This window comes from Budorcas taxicolor, chromosome 4 (assembly GCF_023091745.1).
Source record: "Budorcas taxicolor isolate Tak-1 chromosome 4, Takin1.1, whole genome shotgun sequence".
Lineage (NCBI taxonomy): Eukaryota > Metazoa > Chordata > Mammalia > Artiodactyla > Bovidae > Budorcas > Budorcas taxicolor.
The window spans coordinates 17060374-17083598 of NC_068913.1; the positions used below are offsets into that span (position 1 = coordinate 17060374).

General features: G+C 43.1%; 1 protein-coding gene across 1 annotated transcript in view; it reads right to left on the reverse strand.

Moving 5' to 3' along the window:
* Positions 1-22907, reverse strand: part of ASNS (asparagine synthetase (glutamine-hydrolyzing)) — an 88129-nt gene extending 65222 nt beyond the window's left edge. Inside the window, exon 1 of the mRNA XM_052638682.1 lies at positions 22868-22907. The gene's annotated coding sequence lies outside the window, so the exon portion shown is untranslated. The remainder of the gene's footprint in view (positions 1-22867) is intronic.
* Positions 22908-23225: the final 318 nt, after the last annotated feature.

The following is a 23225-nucleotide window of genomic DNA, read 5'->3' on the forward strand; positions in this document are numbered from 1 at the left end:
CCGTTTACAGCAACATGTCCAACCTCCTCACCATACAGCTCCTCCCTGTCCCAGCAAACAATCCTAGCCACCACTCTCCTATTTATCAAAGAAATTCTCCATCTTCTCAGACTACTCATCACCTAGACTGCAACCTTTTCCCCCAGGGCACATCCCTACTTTGAGAAGTCTCATTCAAGCTGGGTACGTTATTCGTCTCCTGTCCAGTGTCCAGACACAATCAGAAGGAGTAAATCAGTCCTTTGCCTTCCACTCTACAGATATCGTGGCCGCTATTCTCCAAAGAAAACAGCACCCCTTTCAAGATCTCAATTTCCTCTTCTACCAATTCTCAGGTCTCTCTACTCTTCTGAGACACCCCGACTTAATCCACTGCTTAGCACAATGATTTTAAAAACCTAGATAAATATCTGTTGCCTGTTTCTCCATCGCAGGCATCAGAAACACCCACTTCCCAGAGTATCTGACTCTGTCACAAGGGGCTGTGTGACCTTCCTATAAGTGGCCTTGCCTCCCTGAGCCTAAACTCCTGCACCCATCAAATGGCAGTAACATAAATACCTCTAGAGATAATATTAATAAGAGGATTAGGGAATCCCAGGCGGTGCAGTGGTGAGGAACCCACCTGCCTATGCAGGAGAGGCAAAAGCCACGGATTCCATCGGTCAGTTGGAAAGATCCGTTGGAGGAGGAAAAGGCTGCCTACTCCAGATTTCTTGCCTGGGAAATCCCATGCACAGAGGAGCCTGGTGGGCTACAGTCCATCACATCGCAAAGAGCTGGTTACAACTCAGTACACCTACATAGACAGACACCCAGTAGAGAGCCTGGCTCCCTCTTGGGGCCTCTCTGTTAAGTTCAGTCACTCAGTCGTGTCCGACTCTTTGCAACCCCATGAATCGCAGCACTCCAGGGCTCCCTGTCCATCACCAACTCCCGGAGTTCACTCAGACTCACGTCCATCGAGTCGGTGATGCCATCCAGCCATCTCATCCTCCGTCATCCCCTTCTGCTCCTGCCCCCAGTCCCTCCCAGCATCAGAGTCTTTTCCAATGAGTCAACTCTTCACATGAGGTGGCCAAAGTACTGGGGTTTCAGCTTTAGCATCATTCCTTCCAAAGAAACCCCAGGGCTGATCTCCTTCAGAATGGACTGGTTGGCTCTCCTTGCAGTCCAAGGGACTCTCAAGAGTCTTCTCCAACACCACAGTTCAAAAGCATCAATTCTTCGGTGCTCAGCCTTCTTCACAGTCCAGCTCTCACATCCATACATGACCACAGGAAAAACCATAGCCTTGACTAGATGGACCTTAGTTGGCAAAGTAATGGCTCTGCTTTTGAATATGCTATCTAGATTGGTCATAACTTTTCTTCCAAGGAGTAAGCGTCTTTTAATTTCATAGCTGCAGTCACCATCTGCAGTGATTTTGGAGCCCCCAAAGAGAAAGTCTGACAGTGTTTCCACTGTTTCCCCATCTATTTGCCATGAAGTGATGGTACCAGATGCCATGATCTTCGTTTTCTGAATGTTGAGTTTTAAGCCAACTTTTTCACTCTCCTCTTTCACTTTCATCAAGAGGCTTTTTAGTTCCTCTTCACTTTCTGCCATAAGGGTGGTGTCATCTGCATATCTGAGGTGATTGATATTTCTCCTGGAAATCTTGATTCCAGCTTGTGTTTCTTCCAGTCCAGCGTTTCTCATGATGTACTCTGCATATAAGTTAAATAAGCAGGGTGACAATATACAGCCTTGACGGACTCCTTTTCCTATTTGGAACCAGTCTGTTGTTCCATGTCCAGTTCTAACTGTTGCCTCCTGACCTGCATACAGATTTCTCAAGAGGTAGGTCAGGTGGTCTGGTATTCCCATCTCTTTCAGAATTTTCCACAGTTGATTGTGATCCACACAGTCAAAGGCTTTGGTATAGTCAATAAAGCAGAAATACATGTTTTTCTGGAACTCTCTTGCTTTTTCCACGATCCAGCGGATGTTGGCAATTTGATCTCTGGTTCCTCTGCCTTTTCTAAAACCAGCTTGAATGTCAGGGAGTTCGTGGTTCATGTATTGCTGAAGCCTGGCTTGGAGAATTTTGAGCATTACTTTACTAGCATGTGAGATGAGTGGAATCGTGCGGTAGTTTGAGCATTCTTTGGCATTGCCTTTCTTTTGGATTGGAATGAAAACTGACCTTTTCCAGTCCTGTGGTCACTGCTGAGTTTTCCAAATTTGCTGGCATATTGAGTGTGGCACTTTCACAGCATCATCTTTCAGGATTTGAAATAGCTCCACTGGAATTCCATCACCTCCACTGGCTTTGTTCATAGTGATGCTTTCTAAAGCCCACTTGACTTCACATTCCAGGGTGTTTGGCTCTAGATGAGTGATCGCACCATTGTGATTATCTGGGTCGTGAAGATCTTTTTTGTACAGTTCTTCTGTGTATTCTTAACCACCTCTTCTTAATATCTTCTGCTTCTGTTAGGTCATACCATTTCTGTCCTTTATTGAGCCCATCTTTGCATGAAATGTTCCCTTGGTATCTCTAATTTTCTTGAAGAGATCTCTAGTCTTTCCCATTCTGTTCTTTTCTTCTATTTCTTTGCATTGATCGCGGAGGAAGCCTTTCTTATCTCTTCTTGCTATTCTCTGGAACTCTGCATTCAGATGCTTATATCTTTCTTTTTCTCCTTGTCTTTTTGCTTCTCTTCTTTTCACAGCTATGTGTAAGGCCTCCTCAGACAGCCATTTTGCTTTTTTGCATTTCTTTTCCATGGGGATGGTCTTGATCCCTGTCTCCTGTACAATGTCACAAACCTCATTCCATAGTTCAGCAGGCACTCTATCTATCAGATCTAGGCCCTTAAATCTATTTCTCACTTCCACTGTATAATCATAAGGGATTTGATTTAGGTAATACCTGAATGGTCTAGAGGTTTTCCCTACTTTCTTCAATTTAAGTCTGAAGTTGGTAATAAGGAGTTCATGATCTGAGCCACAGTCAGCTCCTGGTCTTATTTTTGTTGACTGTATAGAGCTTCTCCATCTTTGGCTGCAAAGAATATAATCAATCTGATTTCGGTTTGACCATCTGGTGATGTCCATGTGTAGAGTCTTCTCTTGTGTTGTTGGAAGAGGGTGTTTGCTATGACCAGTGCATCTTCTTGGCAAAACTCTATTAGTCTTTGCCCTGCTTCATTCCGTATTCCATGGCCAAATTTGCCTGTTAACCCAGGTGTTTCTTGACGTCCTACTTTTGCATTCCAGTCCCTTATCATGAAAAGGACATCTTTTTTGGGTGTTAGTTCTAAAAGGTCTTGTAGGTCTTCATAGAACCGTTAAAGTTCAGCTTCTTCAGTGTTACTGGTTGGGGCATAGACTTGGATTACCGTGATATTGAATGGTTTGCCTTGGAAACAAACAGAGATCATCTGTCGTTTTTGAGATTGCATCCAAGCACTGCATTTCGGACTCTTTTGTTGACCATGATGCCTACTCCATTTCTTCTAAGGGATTCCTGCCCACAGTAGTAGATATAATGGTCATCTGAGTTAAATTCACCCATTCCAGTCCATTTTAGTTCACTGATTCCTAGAATGTCAATGTTTACTCTTGCCATCTCTTGTCTGACCACTTCCAATTTGCCTTGATTCATGGACCTGACATTCCAGGTTCCTATGCAATATTGCTCTTTACAGCATTGGACCTTGCTTCTATCACCAGTCACATCCACAGCTGGGTATTGTTTTCGCTTTGGCTCCATTCTTTCATTCTTTCTGGAGTTATTTCTCCACTGATCTCCAGTAGCATATTGGGCACCTACTGACCTGGGGAGTTCCTCTTTCAGTATCCTATCATTTTGCCTTTTCATACTGATCATGGGGTTCTCAAGGCAAGAATACTGAAGTGGTTTGCCGTTCCCTTCTCCAGTGGACCACATTCTGTCAGACCTCTCCACCATGACCCGCCCGTCTTGGGTTGCCCTGTGGGCATGGCTTAGTTTCATTGAGTTAGACAAGGCTGTGGTCCTAGTGTGATTAGATTGACTAGTTTTCTGTGAGTATGGTTTCAGGCCTCTCTAGTGAGAGACTTACCTGAAAAGATGGTTGCCCTGATGATGTCCAAAGAACAGGTGGCTTCCCTGGAAGGGGAAATAGTTTTCAGCCTCCTTTTTTATCTCAAGATACAAGTGAGGGCTAAGCTGTATAAAAGAGGCCCTCCAGTCTCTTCATCTCTCCAAAGTATACTGAGAATACCTGGAAAATATATCATGTGTTATATCAAACATATATATATATATATGACTGAATCACTTTGCTCTACACCTGACACTAACACAATATTATGTCAACTATATTTCAATAAAGGGCTTCCCTGGTGGCTCAGAGGTTAAAGCGTCTGCCTCAAATGCGGGAGACCCAGGTTCGATCCCTGGGTCGGAAAGATCCCCTGGAGAAGGAAACGGTAACCCACTCCAGTATTCTTGCCTGGAGAATCCCATGGACAGAGGAGCCTGGCAGCTACAGTCCGCAGGGTCGCAAAGAGTTGGACATGACTGAGCGTCTTCACTTCACTTCACTTCACTTCAAAAAAAAAAAAGTGTGTACATGCATCCTAAGTTGCTTCAGTCATGTTTGACTCTCGTGACACCTATGAATGGAAGCCCACCAGGCTCCTCTCTACATGGGATTCTCTAGGCAAGAATATTGGAGTGGGTTGCCATGCCCTCTTCCAGGGGATCCTCCTGACCCTAGAATCAAACCCATGTCTCTTCTGTCCCCTGCATTGGCGGGCCGGTTCTTTACCACTAGTGCCTCCTGGAAGCTCATTAGAGTACAGAGTTGTTACTAAAGAATTATTATTACTTTTTCCTGACTTTAACCCCTTCCCATAGTTGATTCCACTATCAGGGTCAAAGGTTTCTTAAAGATTCTACCACATAAGAAAAAAATCCATAAAGCATTTAGTACTTTAACAACCAAAACAATATTTTATAATTATAAATAATATAATATATAAATTATAAATTTATAAATTATTTTTAGCCCTTTCCATAATTTCAGCTTATTCCTTGCAAAAGAGAAAAGTAATGTCTTATAATTTTCCTATTAAGTCAGCATATAAAAATGAAAATGAAAATTCTATCAAAAGTGCATTTGATATTGCTATGGTTCTCAGCCCTAATGAGTTCTCAAAATCTACGTGTAGGTTATTTTAAACACAAAAATGTTTGTTTGGGGCCATAACAAATGTGCTGCTAAAAACATCTTATACTTGTCTTTGGGGGCACATATATATCCATCTCTGTAGAGTAATCTGAGACTAGAATTGCTAAATCATTGGAGAACAGAATTGCTCAATCATTTGTAGATCTACCAAGTAAAGTGTTAGTTGCTCGGTTGTGCCTGACTCTTAGTGACCCCATGGACTGTAGCCCACCAGCCTCCTCCATCCATGGGATTTCCTAGGCAAGGGCACTGGAGTGGATTTCCATTTTCTTCTCCAGGGGATCGTCCTCACCCAGGAACTGAATCAGAGTCTCCTGCATTTCAGGCAGATTCTCTACCAGCTGAGCCACCAGGGATCCCAAAGAGTTCCTAAAATGGTTGTACAAATCGACACTCACATGAGCAGTGTGTGAGAATGAAACTGTCCTGTATCCTCACACCACCACTTGGGACACTGTCCTTTATAGTTTAACCATTTCAGTGATTATTTTAATTTCCATATCCTGAACCACTCATGAGGTTGAGCATGTGTTTATTGGTTATTTGTGTATTTTCTTTTGAGATGTGTCAAGTGTTTCTTTGAGTTGGCTTTCTACTAATTCATATGTAATAAGCATGTATATATATTATATTCAGGGTACACACTTGTTGTGTGTGTGTGTGTGTGTGTATGGAGAACATTTTTCTTTACATCTCATTCTCCTAATGGTGACTTTTGTTGAATAGAAGTTCTTAATTTTAATAGATCTCAATGGTTGCTGTTTGGTTGGTCAGTCCTATTTGACTCTTTGTGACTCCGTGGACTGCAGCATGCCAGGCTTCCCTGTCCTTCACCATCTCCTGGAGCTTGCTCACACTCTTGTCTCAAATATAAGAGATATCAAATACCAGTTGTTAACTAGTTAGGTGCTCATCAATAGTAAAATGGATAAATAAACTGAGGTTTATTCACAGAATGAAATACTATACAAGAGTGAGAATGAATGAATCAGAACTATCTGCAGCAATATGGATGACTCTCACATAGCACTGAGGGAGAGAAGCTAAACACAAGAGTATATATTTAGTTGTTGTTTTTTTTAATTCCAAAAGCAAAATAATTCCATATGTTAGTCAAGATACTGACAACTCTGGCTGGACTGTAATAACTTTGGCTGGGGTACAAATGGCTCCCTTGAGCTGGTGGTGATAATCTGTTTCTTGATCCGAGTGCTGGTTACCCAAGTTTGGTCAGTTCATAAAAATTCATGTTTATGACATGATGTGTTCACTTCAATAAAAAGTTAATAAAAACAGAGGTTCATATGCCTGAGGCCTAGGCCTAGACAGCCCAGATGCCCATGTTTCCTAGTGATTCAGGTGGCAGACAGGGCCAAGGACCTTTAATCACTCTGACCATAAATGGGCTTCCCAGGTAGCTAAGTGGTAAAGAATGTGCCTGCCAATGCAGGAGCCAGAGGAGACAGTGGTTCAATCCCTGGGTCGGGAAGATCCCCTGGAGTAAGAAATGGTAACCCACTCCAGTATTCTTGCCTGGAAAATCCCATGGACAGAGGAGCCTGGCAAGCCACAGTCCATGAACTCACAAAGAGCCGGACACAACTGAGCACACACACACACACACACACACTAATGATAAATCTCTGCAGATATAACGACTAGAAGTCCCATTTCTTGAAAAACGTGTTTGTTGGACACATTTAAATGGTAGGATTATAGGGAGCATTTGAAATGCTAGTAATAGGAAAAAAATTCTTTAATATTTTGTTAATAATTTTTACGTATATTTGTATCCATCCCTGGTGGCTCAGACGGGAATGCAGGAGACCCGGGTTCAATCCCTGGGTCAAGAAGAGCCACTGGAGAAGGGAATGACAAACCATTCCAGTATTCTTGCCTGGAGAATTCCATGGGCAGAGGAGCCTGGCAGGCCACAGTCTATGGGGTCGCAAAGAGTCGGACATGACTGAGCAACTAAATTCACTATATTCATGGAACCACATGTGACTAGTGTGACTGAAAAGCTGAATTTTAGGTTTTATGTAATCTGCATTATCTTAAATTTAATAGCCACATGCAGCTAGTGGTTACCACAGTGTACAGCACAGATGAAGAACATTTCTTTCCCCACAGTAAGCTCCACTGAACTGCCTGGTCTGGTCTGATCTCCTACTATCTTCCTCCTTACTTCCTGGATTTCAGTGTTGCTGGCTGACCTTCTGTTCCTCACCCACTTTCAGCTCCTTTTCCTCCAAGGGTGTCTGCACAGGTTGGTCTTTCTGTCTAGGTCTTGTTGCTTGTTGATGTTCACATGGCAGCCTTGTCTCAGCTTCAATGTCACCTCTGCAGAAAGGCTTCCCCTTTCACCCAAATGAAAGATTCCCCGTTATGTTGTTGTCAAACAAAGCATTTCTAGTTAGATAAAAACATGTTCCATATGGTTTGTTTACTTCCTTATTGCCTGCACCCCTTTTGGCATGTTATTTCCCCAAGTGCAGGAACCTTGAACTTCCAGTGTAAGTGGAGGACTTAAGCTTTGAATAATAAGAGGCAGAAATCAACACAACACTGTAAAGCAATCATCCTCCAATAAAAATAAGTAAATAAATAAATAAGAGGCAAGGCTGGTAAATGTGAACCTGCTGGGGATAAAGGGATTTAAGAACCTAGGAAACCTAGGAAGAAGCTCCTGAAGAGGATTTAACTATAACTAAGGCGGTCTCTGTTGGAGAAGGCAATGGCAACCCACTCCAGTACTCTTGCCCAGAAAACCCCATTGACAGAGGAGCCTGGTGGGCTGCAGTTCATGGGATCACAAAGAGTCGGACACGACTGAGCGACTTCACTTTCACTTTTCACTTTCATGCACTGGAGAAGGAAATGGCAACCCACTCCAGTGTTCTTGCCTGGAGAATCCCAGGGATGGCAGAGCCTGGTGGGCTGCCGTCTATCAGGTCACACAGAGTCAGACACGACTGAACTGACTTAGCAGCAGCAGCAGCAAGGGGTCTCTGAGCATCACTGAGGATCCATGAGGGAGTGGAAATTATCAACATTTGTGGTACAATCTGTAGTGTGACTTTTCTCCAGTAAGAGGAACAGCCTAGATAGATATGCTTATCACATGTAACCCTCACAGCAACCTCTGAGGTGTGCTAAAGTGTCCCCACTTTCCAAGTGATAAATCTAAAAGGCAGAGAGATTTAGTAACCTACCTAAGACCATGAAGCTAATAAGTGAAGAAGCTAGGATTTGAACACTGGCATTCAGAACCCAGAGCCAGCACTCTTAGCCACATCATCAAACTGCCTCCTTCCTTATTAGAGTAGCATGTGGTGGGTATTTCATTAAAAATGTGATAAATGTCCACTGCAGGGCTACAGGATTTCCCATTCCTTCCAAAATGGCAATCCAGGCATAAGAAACAAGATGAGATAGATAACAGTAACATTTGAATAAACTTACATAAGTCAAACTTTTGCCCACAAACAATACATATCATGTAAAGAAAGAAAGTGAAATTGCTCAGTCATGTCTGACTCTTGGCGACCCCATGGACTGTAGCCCACCAGGCTCCTCCGGACATGGGATTCTCCAGGCAAGAGTACTGGAGTGGGGTGCCATTTCCTTCTCCAAGGGATCTTCCTGACCCAGGGATCGGACCCAGGTCTCCTGCATTGCAGGCAGACGCTTTACTGTTTGAGCCATCAAGGAAGCCACCATATCATGTCAGAATGCATATAAAAAACAGACATTAAATACTTTAGAATGTTTAGATTAAAAAAAAGTTACAGAAAAACAAGGGAGTAAATAAATAAGAAAAGAGCCTTGCATGGACATATAGAACTGGGCATTCTGCCTGAGGCCGGGGAGACCAGGGGCTGCCAGGGTCATCTCACCAGATGAGAGGACCCAGATCAGAAGCTTCCCCCTCCCCTCCGCAGTCTCCCACAATTCTGACTTCAGAGGGCTTAGGGTGACATGGGGAAGATTTCAATACATATTGAACTGCTTATAAATATAGATATTTTTTATTTTTTACTATTACTAGCAGTTGTCACTCAAAAATATGAGTGTATATCAGTTTTAGGTGAGGCAAAAAATGGCCCTTCAAATCAAAAGATTATAAATAAAGATACTATATCCTTGATGGTTCTCATCTTTAGAAAAACTCACTTGGGAAGCACTGCACTGTGGCTGAGTAACTACCCATTTCTTAGTCAGAAAATAGAAGGGAGAGACTTTCAAGCATGAACAATGACAGTGCAGCATGGCAAGTCCTGGTAGTTTCTGGAAAAAGTTATCTACTAGAGCTCCAGTTTATGGAGATAAGTGGTGGAAGCACAAGCGATGGGGTCAGACAGCCATCAGAGGCTCTAGGAAGCAAGGCTGAGAGTGGTACACATCACCCTGGAGATGACAGGGGAGCACAGGTTTTGAAGTAGGAGGTGGCAGGACCAGGTGTGCTGGCTGGAAGCGGGACTCTGGCAGCCATTCCAGTGGACCACAGGGTGAAGGGACCGGAGTACGTGCTGAGTAGAAGAGGGAAGGCAGGGGTTTCGCTAGGGGTCCAGTGGTTAAGAATCCACTTTGCAATGCAAGGGACACCTGTTTGATCTCTGGTGGGGGAAGATCCCACATGCCACGGAGATACTAGGCCTGGCGCCATGGCTACTGAGCCTGCACTCTAGAGTCTGCAAGTTGTAACTACTGAAGCCCGAGCGCCTGGAGCCTGTGCTCTGCAAGAAGAGAAGCCACTGCAGTGAGGAGGCCCTGCACCACAGCGAAGAGTGGCCCCATCTCCGCAACTAGAGAAAAGCCCATGCAAGAATGAAGACCCGGCACCACCAAGAGTAAATAATTTTTTTTTTTAAAGGGAAGTCAGTCGTGTGGACTTGCTGTCTAACACATCAGGGAGGTGCAGGATAATGCTAATGTTTCTGCCATTAGAGGCTGGGCAGGAGGTGGTCTCAATGTACAGACTCTACATGGATAAGATCAGGAGGAACAGGCCACTGAGCCACCCTAAAAATAAATTGGACTCTTCCTGTTTTGAATCATGTAAACCAGAACGCGGACGTTTCAACTGTTGTGTTCATTTCATCCCAACTCCACTCCTAGGCTGGAAGCCTGGGAGGAAGGAATAACAGTTGCAGCTTATTTATTCCAAATACAAACACTGTGTACAAGCAGCTGGGCTTGCTCAGTGTCTTGTGTTGGATAATCTAATTTCACCTTCGGGCTCCCTGGGTCTGTCTGGTTTCTGTGTAATTGTTTAGTAAATCTGCCACCCTCTTGAAGCCCTGAATCAGCTTGGTAAATATCACTGACCCACCAGACTACATCACTGGTTACGCTGGTTTTGAGCATCTATATCCTTTTATGTCTTAGTACTTTCTCCCCTCTGCCTAGATCATTCCCTTCTCATCAGCTTTTTTTTGCTACCCTTTTATTTTTCTTTGTCTCAGTTTTGCTGGATATTATAAAAGCAACAGTTTTGATTTGTTGTATAAAGTACTGTTCTAATAAGCATGTTACAGTTCAGCTCAGCACCCTCTACTGTGGTGCCTGAGGGAGCCTGCTGGGAAAATGTGTAATAAACCAACAAAGAGATAATGAGACATTGGTAAGGAGGGGTCAGGAAATGAGAAAAAGGGAAGGGACCCAAGAGTTCACATGGAGACTGCAAATAAATGCATTGAGGGGAGAGGCAAAAGATATTTAAAAGACTGGAGATCACTACTCAGTGATTCGGATTCCCTGGTGGCTCAGGGGTAAAAATTCCACCTGCTGGTTTAATCCCTGGGTCAGGAAGATCCCCTGGAGGTGAAAATGATAACCCACTCCAGTATTCTTGCCTGAGAAATCCCACAGACAGAGGAGCCTAGCAGGCTACAGTCCACGGGGTTGCAAGAGTCAGACACAACTTAGCGACTGAACAAATTTAGGAAAGAAGATGTGACAGAACATCACTGGGAGCAGAGATGTGGGTCAAGCAAATATTTTCACTCAATTTTAGTATGGTAGAAACAGTCAACATGGCTGAAAACCTGAAAAGATTTCAAAAGAAACAGTTACTGTAGCAATTCTGCCTACCTTAACCTCTGTATAGAATTCTCTCTGGTTCAGTAACACATCAGACTTCAAAGAAGTTGCTCTTTGCTCTTAAGTTTAGGATCCGAACCGTCTGGCCTCCCCTGCTAAGAATCCTACCTTCTCCTGACAATAGCAGTACAAACCAATAGAGTACTTAATTTACATTATATGCAAAAAATACAGAGTCCAGGATATAGCAATGGAAGAAGGAAAATGAAATCAACAAGGGTTGATGCCATTAGGGTTAACATCAGACTCACAGAACTGTGTCCAAATCCAGCATAATTTTTTTGCTACCTTTTTATTTAAAAGGGTTTGATTTATGCACCCTTTTCTCCATCTAGGACATTGATTCACACAGGCATATACTATGTTCTATTTAATCTTTGTATCTCTAGTAACAAATGGTGTGCCTAGCACAGAAAAGGCACTGAACACATATTTGATAAAGGAATGTGGTTATTTTCTTGACAGAGTAATAATCATCGAAACTCTCAGCTAAAAAAAAAGAAATCATTCTGAGAATCATCACCTTTACAGACTTAAAGACTTTGAGAGTCTGTACACTGTGTTCCTGATTCTTTAAACAGAGCAAGTCCACCCTCGTATCCTACTACACCTGGCTTATAAATTGGCTTATAAGCTTTATCTCCAGTTGCAGAGAGAAATTATTCCAGAAAATCTCTCTGGTATACTCCCCACTTACCCCAGATCCACTGCTTCTGCTGCTATGTCCAGCTGTCCAGACTCAGAGCTCAGTACCTCTGATCTGGAAAGACGCTCTGCACGCCTTCAGGTTTCATGACTGAGAAAATTTCCCCTGTGGTTCATGAGACCTCTTCTTTCCACCTGGCTCTTATCCCTACTGCTTCCCAGTGATTTTGACTTTATTAGGATCCAGAAATATCCTCAGGATAATCAAATCAACTCTCAGAGTGCCAAGTCAAAATGCCAACAAATACAAGATGAACTGAATTAATAGAGACACTTGTGGTCACTTGGGCTTCCCTCGCGGCTCAGACACTAAAGAATCTGCCTGCAATGCAGGAGACTCTGGTTCAATCCCTGGGCCAGGAAGATCCCTGGAGAAGGGAATGGCTACCCACTCAAGCATTTTTGCCTGGAGAATTCCATAGACAGAGGATGGTCACATAAGTAAATGTGATTCTTCAGAGGGTGGGTGGTCTCTGACATGGCTGTTCAGGGCAATCCCCCGGGAAATCTATGACTCCTGACTCCTGGTTCCCACCTCCATGGATTCTGATGTGATTTCTCTGCAATCAGGCCTGGGAGTCAGAATTTTTTTTTAAAATTCCAGATGATTCCTGTGTACAATTTTTAAATCACTGCTTTGGGTTGAAAACCAAACCAGTGCCATTTCCCCGCCACATTGCAAAGAACAGGCATTACAAATGAAAATCAAACAAATTCTTAGCAGTGTGTCCTAGTGTCTTGACCCAGTATATCATCGCATCTATATAAGGGTTACTAAATGACTGTGCACTGGCTTAGATGACATGTTACAAACCACCTTGCAGGACTTCCCTAATGGCCTGGTGGTTGAGAGTACACCTTCCAACATGGGGAATGCCCGTTTGATCCCTGGTCAGGGACCTGGAATACTGAGTGCCACAACTAGGACCCAGTGCCGCCAAAAATAAATAAATAAATAAATATAATATATATAAGAATTAAAATGAAACACTTTGCCGGTAAAACAAGCTATGTTGGCTGGATAGGTTTCAGACTTGTTAACACAAACCAAAACTTGCAAAATGTTACTGCCGTAAGGATTGATTCTTCTCTCTAGTGTGAGAACCAGGGGTGAATTTTTTTCCCTTCTTTTCATCTTACCTGAAGGGTGAAAGCTGTCTCCTCAGGGTGTGGGCCAGGATGCCCCACTCCCCAGAATTAAGGCTTGGCATTCTCTGATTCTTACATCTGCCCGGCACTGGCTGTTTTTCAGAGATGCTTATCTGGAGAGATATGGGCTGCAGCTCTTAACTGAGGGGACAAACGCTAGCCTCTGGGTCCGACTCATGCTTGAAACATGCAATAGGAGCCCAGAAGCATGCAGGCCTCCTTCCTCAGCTGTTCTTTAAACAGCTGACAGGGAAGATCACAGACACAACAGCTGAGGAAGCATGTGGACTCAGCTTCCATTCCTAAGGCTCCAGAGACGAGGGCATGGCCCAGCCCTGGGGCTGGCATCTTCTGACTTAATTCCTGTGTGATCTGTCCCTCTCTCTAAACTCAAAGGGCCAGCTCATACTTGGTGCCAAAAGCAAAGCTTCAATTTCTGGGAGAAAACAGGGGGAGAGGGGATAAGGACAGGTTATTAAACAGAGTGGTTAACAATCTGGTGCAAACTACACTGTGTGCATTTTAAATAAGCTGCATGTATATGGCTTTCTTTCATTAAGCCCATTATTCTAGTTCTCTTCAGAGGCTCCTCAGAATCTTCCACCTGGAGAGTCCTGGTCTGAGGCCCGTCTCAGGGTGGAACTTGGAGAAGAGTGCTCACTAACTGTCCACAACTTGAACACCCCCTGACCTGTGATTCCAAATGGATTCTGCCACAGCACCGGTCATACAGCCCCTATGGGGGTGGGGCTGGGGGGCTGTCATTTAGGAAGACTCTTGGCTCCTCTCCCAGGAATATTTGCAGAGATATTCTGATCACCTGTCCATCTGCTGGTGAAAGGGGAGCAGACATCCATTATCGGCTGGAGCTGCAGCTTGAATAGAATCAGAGACACGCCAGAAGAAGCAGGCAGGCTGGGAAAGCCGACATATTCTCTAGTTTTTACAAATATTTATTTACTTGTTTATTTGGCTGGGTTGGATCTTGGGATCTTTCCTCACTGCCATACTGACTCTCTAGTTGTGACTCGTAGGCTTAGCTGCTCTGAGGAATGTGGGATCTTAGTTCCCCAACCAGGGATGAACTTGTGCCCCCTGCATTGTTGCAAGGTGGATTCTTAACCACCAGACCACCAGGGAAGTCCCACATATTCTCTAATGACAGGACTACGTCACAAAAGTTTGAGAGAAAGCTCACAGTGGGGCTTGTAGGGACTTGTAAGGAGAGGATAACCCTGTGAGCAACACACTCCTCCTCCACATCTTGAACAGGCCCCAGCCGGCCTGTCTGTAGAGATAATGATGAACTGGTCTCCTTGGCAATGGAAAGTGCTGACTCCACAGGGCTAAAACAGGCGCCTGTGAGCCTAGAAGGAGTTTATTGCTCCCACCTCTAGTGAATGCCCGTGCCAGACAGACACACGTCCTCCCACTCCTCCTCATTGCTGTCATCTGCTGCCTTCAGGTCACTCTCCATCACTGAGTGAAAGCCCCTTCGTTCCAAATCCTGAGAGATTTCAGCCTCTGTGAATATAGCTAGTGAGCAACTTTACTTCCTGATACTGACTGTCCTTTGCTGCACTGTATTTCAACCCCCTAATAAAGGAGCCTGACTTGGATCTTAATATCCTGGAAATGCCCCAACACAGAAATTCTAAACCCCAATCATTTGTTCTCAGATCACTTCCTATATCTTTTCTGCTCTCCATCTTTACACTTTTCTTTTGGAAGAAAAGTTATGACAAAAGTTATGACAAAAGTTATGAAAAGTGACGACAGTGTGTTAAACAACAGAGCTATCACTTTGCCAACAAAGGTCTGTCTAGTTAAAATTATGTTTTTTCCAGTAGTCATCTATGAATGTGAGTGTTGGACCATAAAGAAGGCTGAGTGCCAAAGAATTGATGCTTTCGAACTGTGGTGTTGGAGAAGACTCTTGAGAGTCCCTTGGACTGCAAGGAGATCCAACCAGTCAATCCTAAAAGAAATCAGTCCTGAATATTCATTGAAAGGACTGATGCTAAAACTTAAGCACCAATACTTAGGCCACCTGATGCGAAGAACTGACTCATTGGAAAAGACCCTAATGCTGGGACAGATTGATGGCAGGAGAAGTGGGTGACAGAGGATGAGATGATTGGATGGCATCATTGACTCAATGGACATGAATTTGAGCAGACTCCAGGAGATAGTGAAGGACAGGGAAGCCTGGCGTGCTGCAGTCCACGGGGTCACAAAGGGTTGGACATGACTTACTGGCCGAACAACAACCTTCACACCCTCTAGATCTGCTCACAAAACCCCTCTAATTCCTTGACCTGTTCTCTCCTTCCCATCTTGCAGTACCCTCTGGGCCTCATCCACAACTACTCAGCTGAGACCTATGTGTTCTGAATTACTATCTCAAAATTCACCATCTACATCCTCTGACTCGAGACTCTGGGGTTGCTGCTGCCATGCAAAATGGCAACAATGCGACAACACGTTTATTTCTCTGCTGAGCCCTCAGCACAGTTTGTCAACTTTCCGTTGTTCCAGCGTCTTCATCCCATCTTTTCAATGACTCTCAGTTGATTGCTTCATTCCTACTTCATCCACAAAACTGGTGCCAGCAGCACCAGGACCAATATCCAGCTTCCTTTTACTCCCACACTGCAAGCTCGCTCTCCAGCTCTGCTCAGCTCTTGCCTTGGCTGGCACGGTCTTCCTCCCCTCACCCCCACTGAGCGCCTTGCCCTGTCTCCCTCCTGCTCCCTCTGGAAGTGGCCTCATCAATCATTCTCCTGCTTTTCTTTACCTTCAATGTCTCCTTTTTACCAACCCCTCCCCTTGTCCACAGACCTGTCGGCTTTCCTCTCAACCTAATGTCCTACCCCTGACCCAGTGTACGCCAGCTGGGCAAGCTGTGGGCCACAGAAAGCCTATCTTTGAGAATAAAATCTGACTGGAATATGGCCATGCTTATTTGTTTATATATTATCTATAGCTGCTTTTGTGCTGAACAACAGAATAGTTGAAAAGTCGTGACAGAGATCATCTGGCCAGCCAAGCCAAAAAGATCTGCTCTGTGGCCCTTTAAAGAAAAGATCACTTGCCCCTCTATCCTCACCATGCTCTTCCTTCCCTCCTGGCCACTCCTCAATCCATAGTAATTTCGTTTGTTTCCGTGGTTTACTTAATCTGCTTAATCTTCCCTTCTCTCAGGTCACTCTGCTGACTCACCAGCTACTAGTTGAAAGGCAGGGGGAGATTCTCTCATTCCTTAGTCATTCCTCTGCTGAAGTGGACATTTGGAGATCACACCATTCTTGAAATTCTAGGGGAAGATCCCAGATGTGAATGCCCAGAGGAGGCAGGTCACCTCAATGAACGAAATGGCCACCTCAAGATGTGAGCCTGTGGGGTCTTGGAGAGCCCGTCACCACAGCAAAAGGGCTGCTGCTGTGCAGCTCTGAGGAAGCTAGGCCCTACATAGCCGATATTCCAGTGCTTCATGGGCAGCTAAACATGCAGATTTTACGAGGCATCACTTGACCCTTAGAAGTTGGCAACTATTTTAAAAATATTACAAACCCTGAGGAGTCAAACAAAGTGGAACTTTTGGCCAATTTGGCCTCATGGCTGTGGATGAGTCCCTCTGGTTCCATGACTGAACTTTCTTGTTCTCTTGGGGAATCTTGATTCTTTGCTTCTGGAGGTTCTCTGGGAGCCAGCATGCCTCTGCCCTCTCAGATGTTCATCCCCAGCCATGCATCTTTTTTGCTACAGAGTTTCTTGGGTGAAATCCCAAATCTCTCCCTCACTCTCTATTCTATGCACCTACTTCTGACTCCCATCTCCAAATGGGAAGTAGACTGCTCCACCTGGAAGTCCCACAGACACTTCAAACTCCACTTTAGCCCTGCACCACCCTCAACCCCTGCCCTCTGCCAGTTCAGTTCAGTTCAGTTCAGTCGCTCAGTCTGCCAAGCAAACACTTATTTGGAAATGGACTCAGGTTTCCCCCAACAAAGCTGTCCTCCCCTCCATCTTTCCATCAGGATTGAGGTGCCTCTCACCGTGTCTTCAGAATATTTTGATAACTATACTTTCTACAAAGTATTAACAGTATTACAATTAATACTGTCTCTGTGTGTGTCTTACCTGCCTACAGTACAGCCTCTCAGTGGGCACCGGCTGTCACATTAATCTTTGTATTCCCAGCTTCTAGCTAAGTGCTAACATATAGTAAGTTCCTAATAAATGTTCATGACATTATGTTAAAAAACCTTCAAGCTAGATCTCAATAGTACGTGACCTGAGAACTTCCAGATATACAAGTGGGATTTAGAAAAGGCAGAGGAAACAAACATCAAATTGCCAACATTCATCGGATCACAGTGAAGGCAAGGGAATTCCAGAAAAATATCTACTTCTGCTTCCCTGACTACACGAAAGCCTTCGATTGTGTGGATCACAACAAACTGTGGAACATTCTTAAAGAGATGGGAATAGCAAACCACCTTACCTGTCCCCTGAGAAACCTGTATGCAGGTCAAAAAGCAATAGTTAGAACTTTACATGGAACAACTGACTGGTTCCAAATTGGGAAAGGAGTCCAACAAGGCTGTATATTGTCACCCTGTTTATTTAACTTATGTGCAGGGTGTGTGCATGCTCAGTCACTTCAGTAGTGTTCAACTCTTTGCAACCCCATGGACTGTAGCCTGCCAGGCTCCTCTGTCCACGTCATTCTCCAGGCAAGAATACTGGAGTGGGTTGCCATGCCCTCCTCCATTATATGCAGAGTACATCATGCAAAATGCCAGGTTGGATGAATCACAAGCTGGAATCAAGATTGCTGGGAGAAATATCAACAAGTGGTAAGCAGATGATACCACTCTAATAGCGGAAAGCAAAGAGGAACTAAAGAGTCTCTTGATGAAGTTGAAAGAGGAGAGTGAAAAAGGTGGCTTAAAACTCAACATTCAAAAAACTAAGATCACGGCATCCTGTCCCATCACTTCATGCCAAATAGATGGAGAAAAAGTGGAAACAGTGGCAGACTTTATTTTCTTGGGCTCCAAAATCACTTCAGATGATGACTATAGCCATGAAATAAAGATTCTGCTCCTTGGGAAAAAAGCTATGACAAACCCAGACAGTGTATTAAAAAGCAAAGACATCACTTTACCAACAAAGGTCCATCTAGTCAAAGATATGTTTTTTCCAGTAGTCATGTACAGATATGACAGTTGCACCCTAAAGAAGGCTGAATCCCAAAGAATTGATGCTTTTGAACTGTGGTGCTGGAGAAGACTCTTGAGAGTCCCTTGGACTGCCAAGAGGTCAAACCAGCCAATCCTAAAGGAAATCAACCTTGAATACTCATTGGAAGGACTGATGCTGAAGCTCCAATACTTTGGCCATCTGATGTGAAGAGCCAACTCATTGGAAAAGACACTGATGTTGGGAAAGATTGAAGGCAAAAGGAGAAGGGGCAGCAGAGGATGAGATGGTTAGATAGCATCACCGACTCAGTGGACATGAATCTGAGAAAATTCTGGGAGACAGTGAAGGACAGGGAAGCCTGGTGCGCTTAGTCCATGAGGTCACAGAAAGTCTAACACGATTTAGTGACCGAACAACAACAACCATAAATGTTTGGCAAATTAATACACAAACAAACAAAACACAAGAAAAAGATGCACTAAAAATTTAAACTGCCAAGTTTTCTATGTCTTCAGAACATTTTTACCAGGGCAATTTTTATTTTATGGTGTCTTTGATATGCAACTAGTATTACTGTTGACATGTTAGTATTTTATCAGAGAAGAATGCAATTTTCCCCGAATTATGATTTTTAAAAGCATTCATTTTCATGCTAAGGGAAAACTTTGTTACATCCAGCAGTTAAAAGAAAAACAGTAAAATGTAATAAGTTGAAGTTAATAAAGTAGACTTTGCCAAATCTCTGCTAGGGAAATTAAATAGTCTTGTTTAGGCTTCAGAGACAAAGCAGAACAGTCCTCTGACCTTGCTTCTAATCTGCCTGGACACTGCCCTGATATGAGTGGCTTGAGTGACTGCCTACTGTGAGTGCAAGCCTTGCAGCACCATAGATAAGATGGTGGAACATTCTTGAGATTGTTGAGCCCCGGGAGGGGAGCTGGCCCACCAAGCCCTAGGCTTAGCAACATTTCAAGTTTTAAGACAAAAAAAAAAAAAAAAGCATTAACATGGAACCATCACAACAAACTATGGAAAATCCTTAAAGAGAAGGGAATACTAGACCACCTGACCTGCCTCCTGAGAAATCTATATGCAGGTCAGGAAGCAACGTGAGAACTGGACATGGAACAACAGACTGGTTCCAAATAGGAAAAGGAGTATGTCAAAGCTGTATATTGTCACCCTGCTTATTTAACTTATATGCAGAGTACATCATGAGAAATGCTGGGCTGGATGAAGCACAAGCTGGAATCAAGATTGCCAGGAGAAATATCAATAACCTCAGATATGCAGATGACACCACCCTTATGGCAGAAAGTGAAGAAGAACTAAAGAGCCTCTTGATGAAATTGAAAGAGGAGAGTAGAAAATGTTGGCTTAAAATTCAACATTCAGGAAACTAAGATCATGGCATCTGGTCCCATCACTTCATGGCAAATAGATGGGGAAGCAATGGAAACAGTGACAGACTATTTTGGGGGGCTCCAAAATCACTGCAGATGGTGACTGCAGCCATGAAATTAAAAGATGCTTGCTCCTTGGAAGGAAAGTTATGACCAACCTCGACAGCATATTAAAAAGCAGAAACATTACTTTGCCAACAAAGTCCCATCTAGTCAAAGCTATGGTTTTTCCAGTAGTCATAATTAGACTATAGTTTAACTCATAGTTAGACCATTGAGAGTTAGATTATAAAGAAAGCTGAGTGCCAAAGAATTGATGCTTTAGATGCTGTGATGTTGGAGAAGACTCTTGAGAGTCCCTTGGACTGCAAGGAGATCCAACCAGTTCATCCTAAAGAAAATCAGTCCTGAATATTGATTGGAAGGACTGATGCTGAAGCTGAAACTCCAATACTTTGGCCACTTCATGCGAAGAACTGACTCATTGAAAAAGATCCTGATGCTGGAAAAGATTGAAGACAGGAAGAGAAGGGGACGACAGAAGATGAGATGGTCGGATGGCATCACCGATGCGATAGACAAGAGTTTGAGTAGGCTCCGGGAGTTGGTAATGGACAGGGAAGCCTGACGTGCTGCAGCCCATGGGGTTGGAAAGAGTCAGACACGACTGAGCGACTGAAGTGAACTGAACATGAAACCAGAGCTGCAGTTTGCTCACAGATTGATGATGATATCAGTTTACATCCTAGGATTTTAAGCAGGAACTCATTCTTTGAAGTTCCACCCACAGAGCTGATGCACTGCCTGGAACCTTCTCCCAGTTAGGACTCCAGAGGTGCTGTGTCATGGACTTCCCAGTGCTGTTTGAGTCTGCGGATGTTGGTCAAAACCCAATTTGGTGATGTATCCTCTACTGTTTCTATTTCTTTTTTCTTTTAGTATTAGTATACTGAAAGTAAGCCAGATAATCTTCTAATAAATACTGGTATTATTTATTTGTATATAACAAGTGGATCATTTTGTTAACAAATCCTTTGCATCTGAGACAAAAGTGAAAACTTTCAACAGAACAATATTGTAAACACAACAGTGTGACGACACATCTCTGCTAATGAGCGTGAGATTTACTGGGAAGATTTACTAACACACGTGACAGAAAAAGTAGTTTCCTGATCTTAAAATATTGTTATATGGCATGATAGCTAACAATGAAACAACAAAAATTTCTCTCAAGCAAACACAGTAGGCAGTGATGCCAGCTCTCTGGAGGGATTCGTAATGCCCTATCAAGTACTTGATTTTGTGACATTTAAGAATCCTATGAGCTCTATCTCTTCTGAAAGGTGGTGGGAGCAGGTTAGGGTGAAAATGTTGAATTAATACAGCTTATTTTCATCCATGGTTGAATCATGACTGCTCGCAATTAAAACACTGAAATAAAGTTCTCCTTTTCTACCAATAGGTGGCAATATTGCTTTGGGACAAAAAAAAAAAACCAACCAATAAAAATGACATCTTACAGTTGTTTTTTTTTTTTAAAGACTTCTAGATCTATGCTTGATCTTTATTTTATTCCAGAACTCTAGGCTTCGGAGTGCCCAGTACAAACAGCCGTGGAGTAAACAAGGCACAAACATGACATCTGAAGGAAGCTGAAGAGTTTACCAGTATCACCCCTTCATTTAGAACCAACTTGTCTTTGGAAGAAATTCCTCTCCCCTTTTCCATCAAGTAAACTTAGAGTGACAGTTGAGGCAGAAAAATAGGCACCATGTTGCAAGTGGTCAATCTCCTTCTCTGAGAACCTCCAGACTGGGTTACATTCAAATCACTAATCTACTCCCCAGCCTGGCAAGAACCTATTCTGAATATGTATTCACATAAGTCTCTTCTTTGCACTGATCATTGGGATGGGACTGTAGAAAGGTATACAAATTTGTTGATGCTCTATTAGTTTTTTAAATCGTTCATGTTTATGTTCATTCATGTTCATTCATGCTTATGTAACCATCATACTGTGTAAGATATAGAACATTTCCAGCACATCAGAAGGTTTCCTATGCTCTCTTCAGTTTTTAAAATAAGGAAGAAATTTTATTTCTCAAACACTCGAAACAAAACAAATAAACAAACCAAAAAAAAAAAAAAAACCACCTCACAAGGCAGAAGAGTTGAAGGGAGGGAGGGGTTGTTCTACTTTATGCATTGATCTGGGTCTCTTTGTAGCCTTGAATAGAAACTCTGTGGTAGACACTCTTTGGAAGGCATATTCAGTGCATGGATGGGATGGAAATATCAAGTCACAGTAAGGATGTGGAGCAACTAGAACTCCCATGCATCAGCGGTGGGTGTGTACAGTGAGGCAGTCACGTGGGAAATTGGCTAGCAGTATCTATGTATGTGCACCTATGACCCCACAACTCTACTGCTATGTTCACAGGCAACAAACATGCACACATACTTTTACCAAAAGGTGTATACTAGAACATTCAAAGTAGCAAATAGGCTATCAACAGTAGAATGCATGACTGGCTTGCGGTATATTCTCACAATGAAACACTACACAGCCACAAGAATGAATCATCCACAAATACTGTAACAACATGAATGAATATCACAAACATAATATTAGGGGAAAGATACGGATATGAAAGAGTATATACCCTTAAAAAGCAGTTGTGATCCTGCTTTGATGAAGTTCAGAATTAATCTGTGTCCTGACGTGTCGACTGTTGTTACCCTTGGATGGGAGTGGGGATGGGAGAAAGGGTTTCCTAGGTGCTGGTGACATTCTGGTTCTTGGCATCACAAGTGTGTTCAGCTTATGAAACTTCATCAACCTGTACACTTACTTTTAGGAAATATCGGGTTGACTAAAAAGTTCGTTCAGGTTTTTTGTACCATCTTACAGAAAAATCCAAACAAACTTTTTGGCCAATTCATGTAAATTATATTCTAATTAAAGTTTTAAAATATTAAACTCTAATCAAGTACAGATAAAAGGCACTTCCACCTAGAATGACAATGCAATCAGATGAAGGAAATCACATTTCAGTTAGGTCCTCAAACCTGATAAGCCTTCCCAGGTAGAGATGGAGAACAGGCATGCTGGGGAAAAAAAGAAAAGGACTCCTTTAATCAAAAACATGGAGGTTTAAAAGAGTAAGGAACATTTGCAAAATGACAAAATTGGCCAAAGAATAAGATTGGTATAAGAAAGAAGCAAGGTCTTACATAGCAGATCTTGCTTCTTTCTTGTAACAACCCGCTTGATTAGCATTTCTTCTCTTTTTTCCCCCCTCTTTCTTATTTTTTAAATTATGAAACTATGGTAACACATTTACCATAGACTTGGAAAATACAGAACAAGGTTACATATAGTTCCACTATATATTACAATTATTTTTTAAGTAAATAAATTAAGATT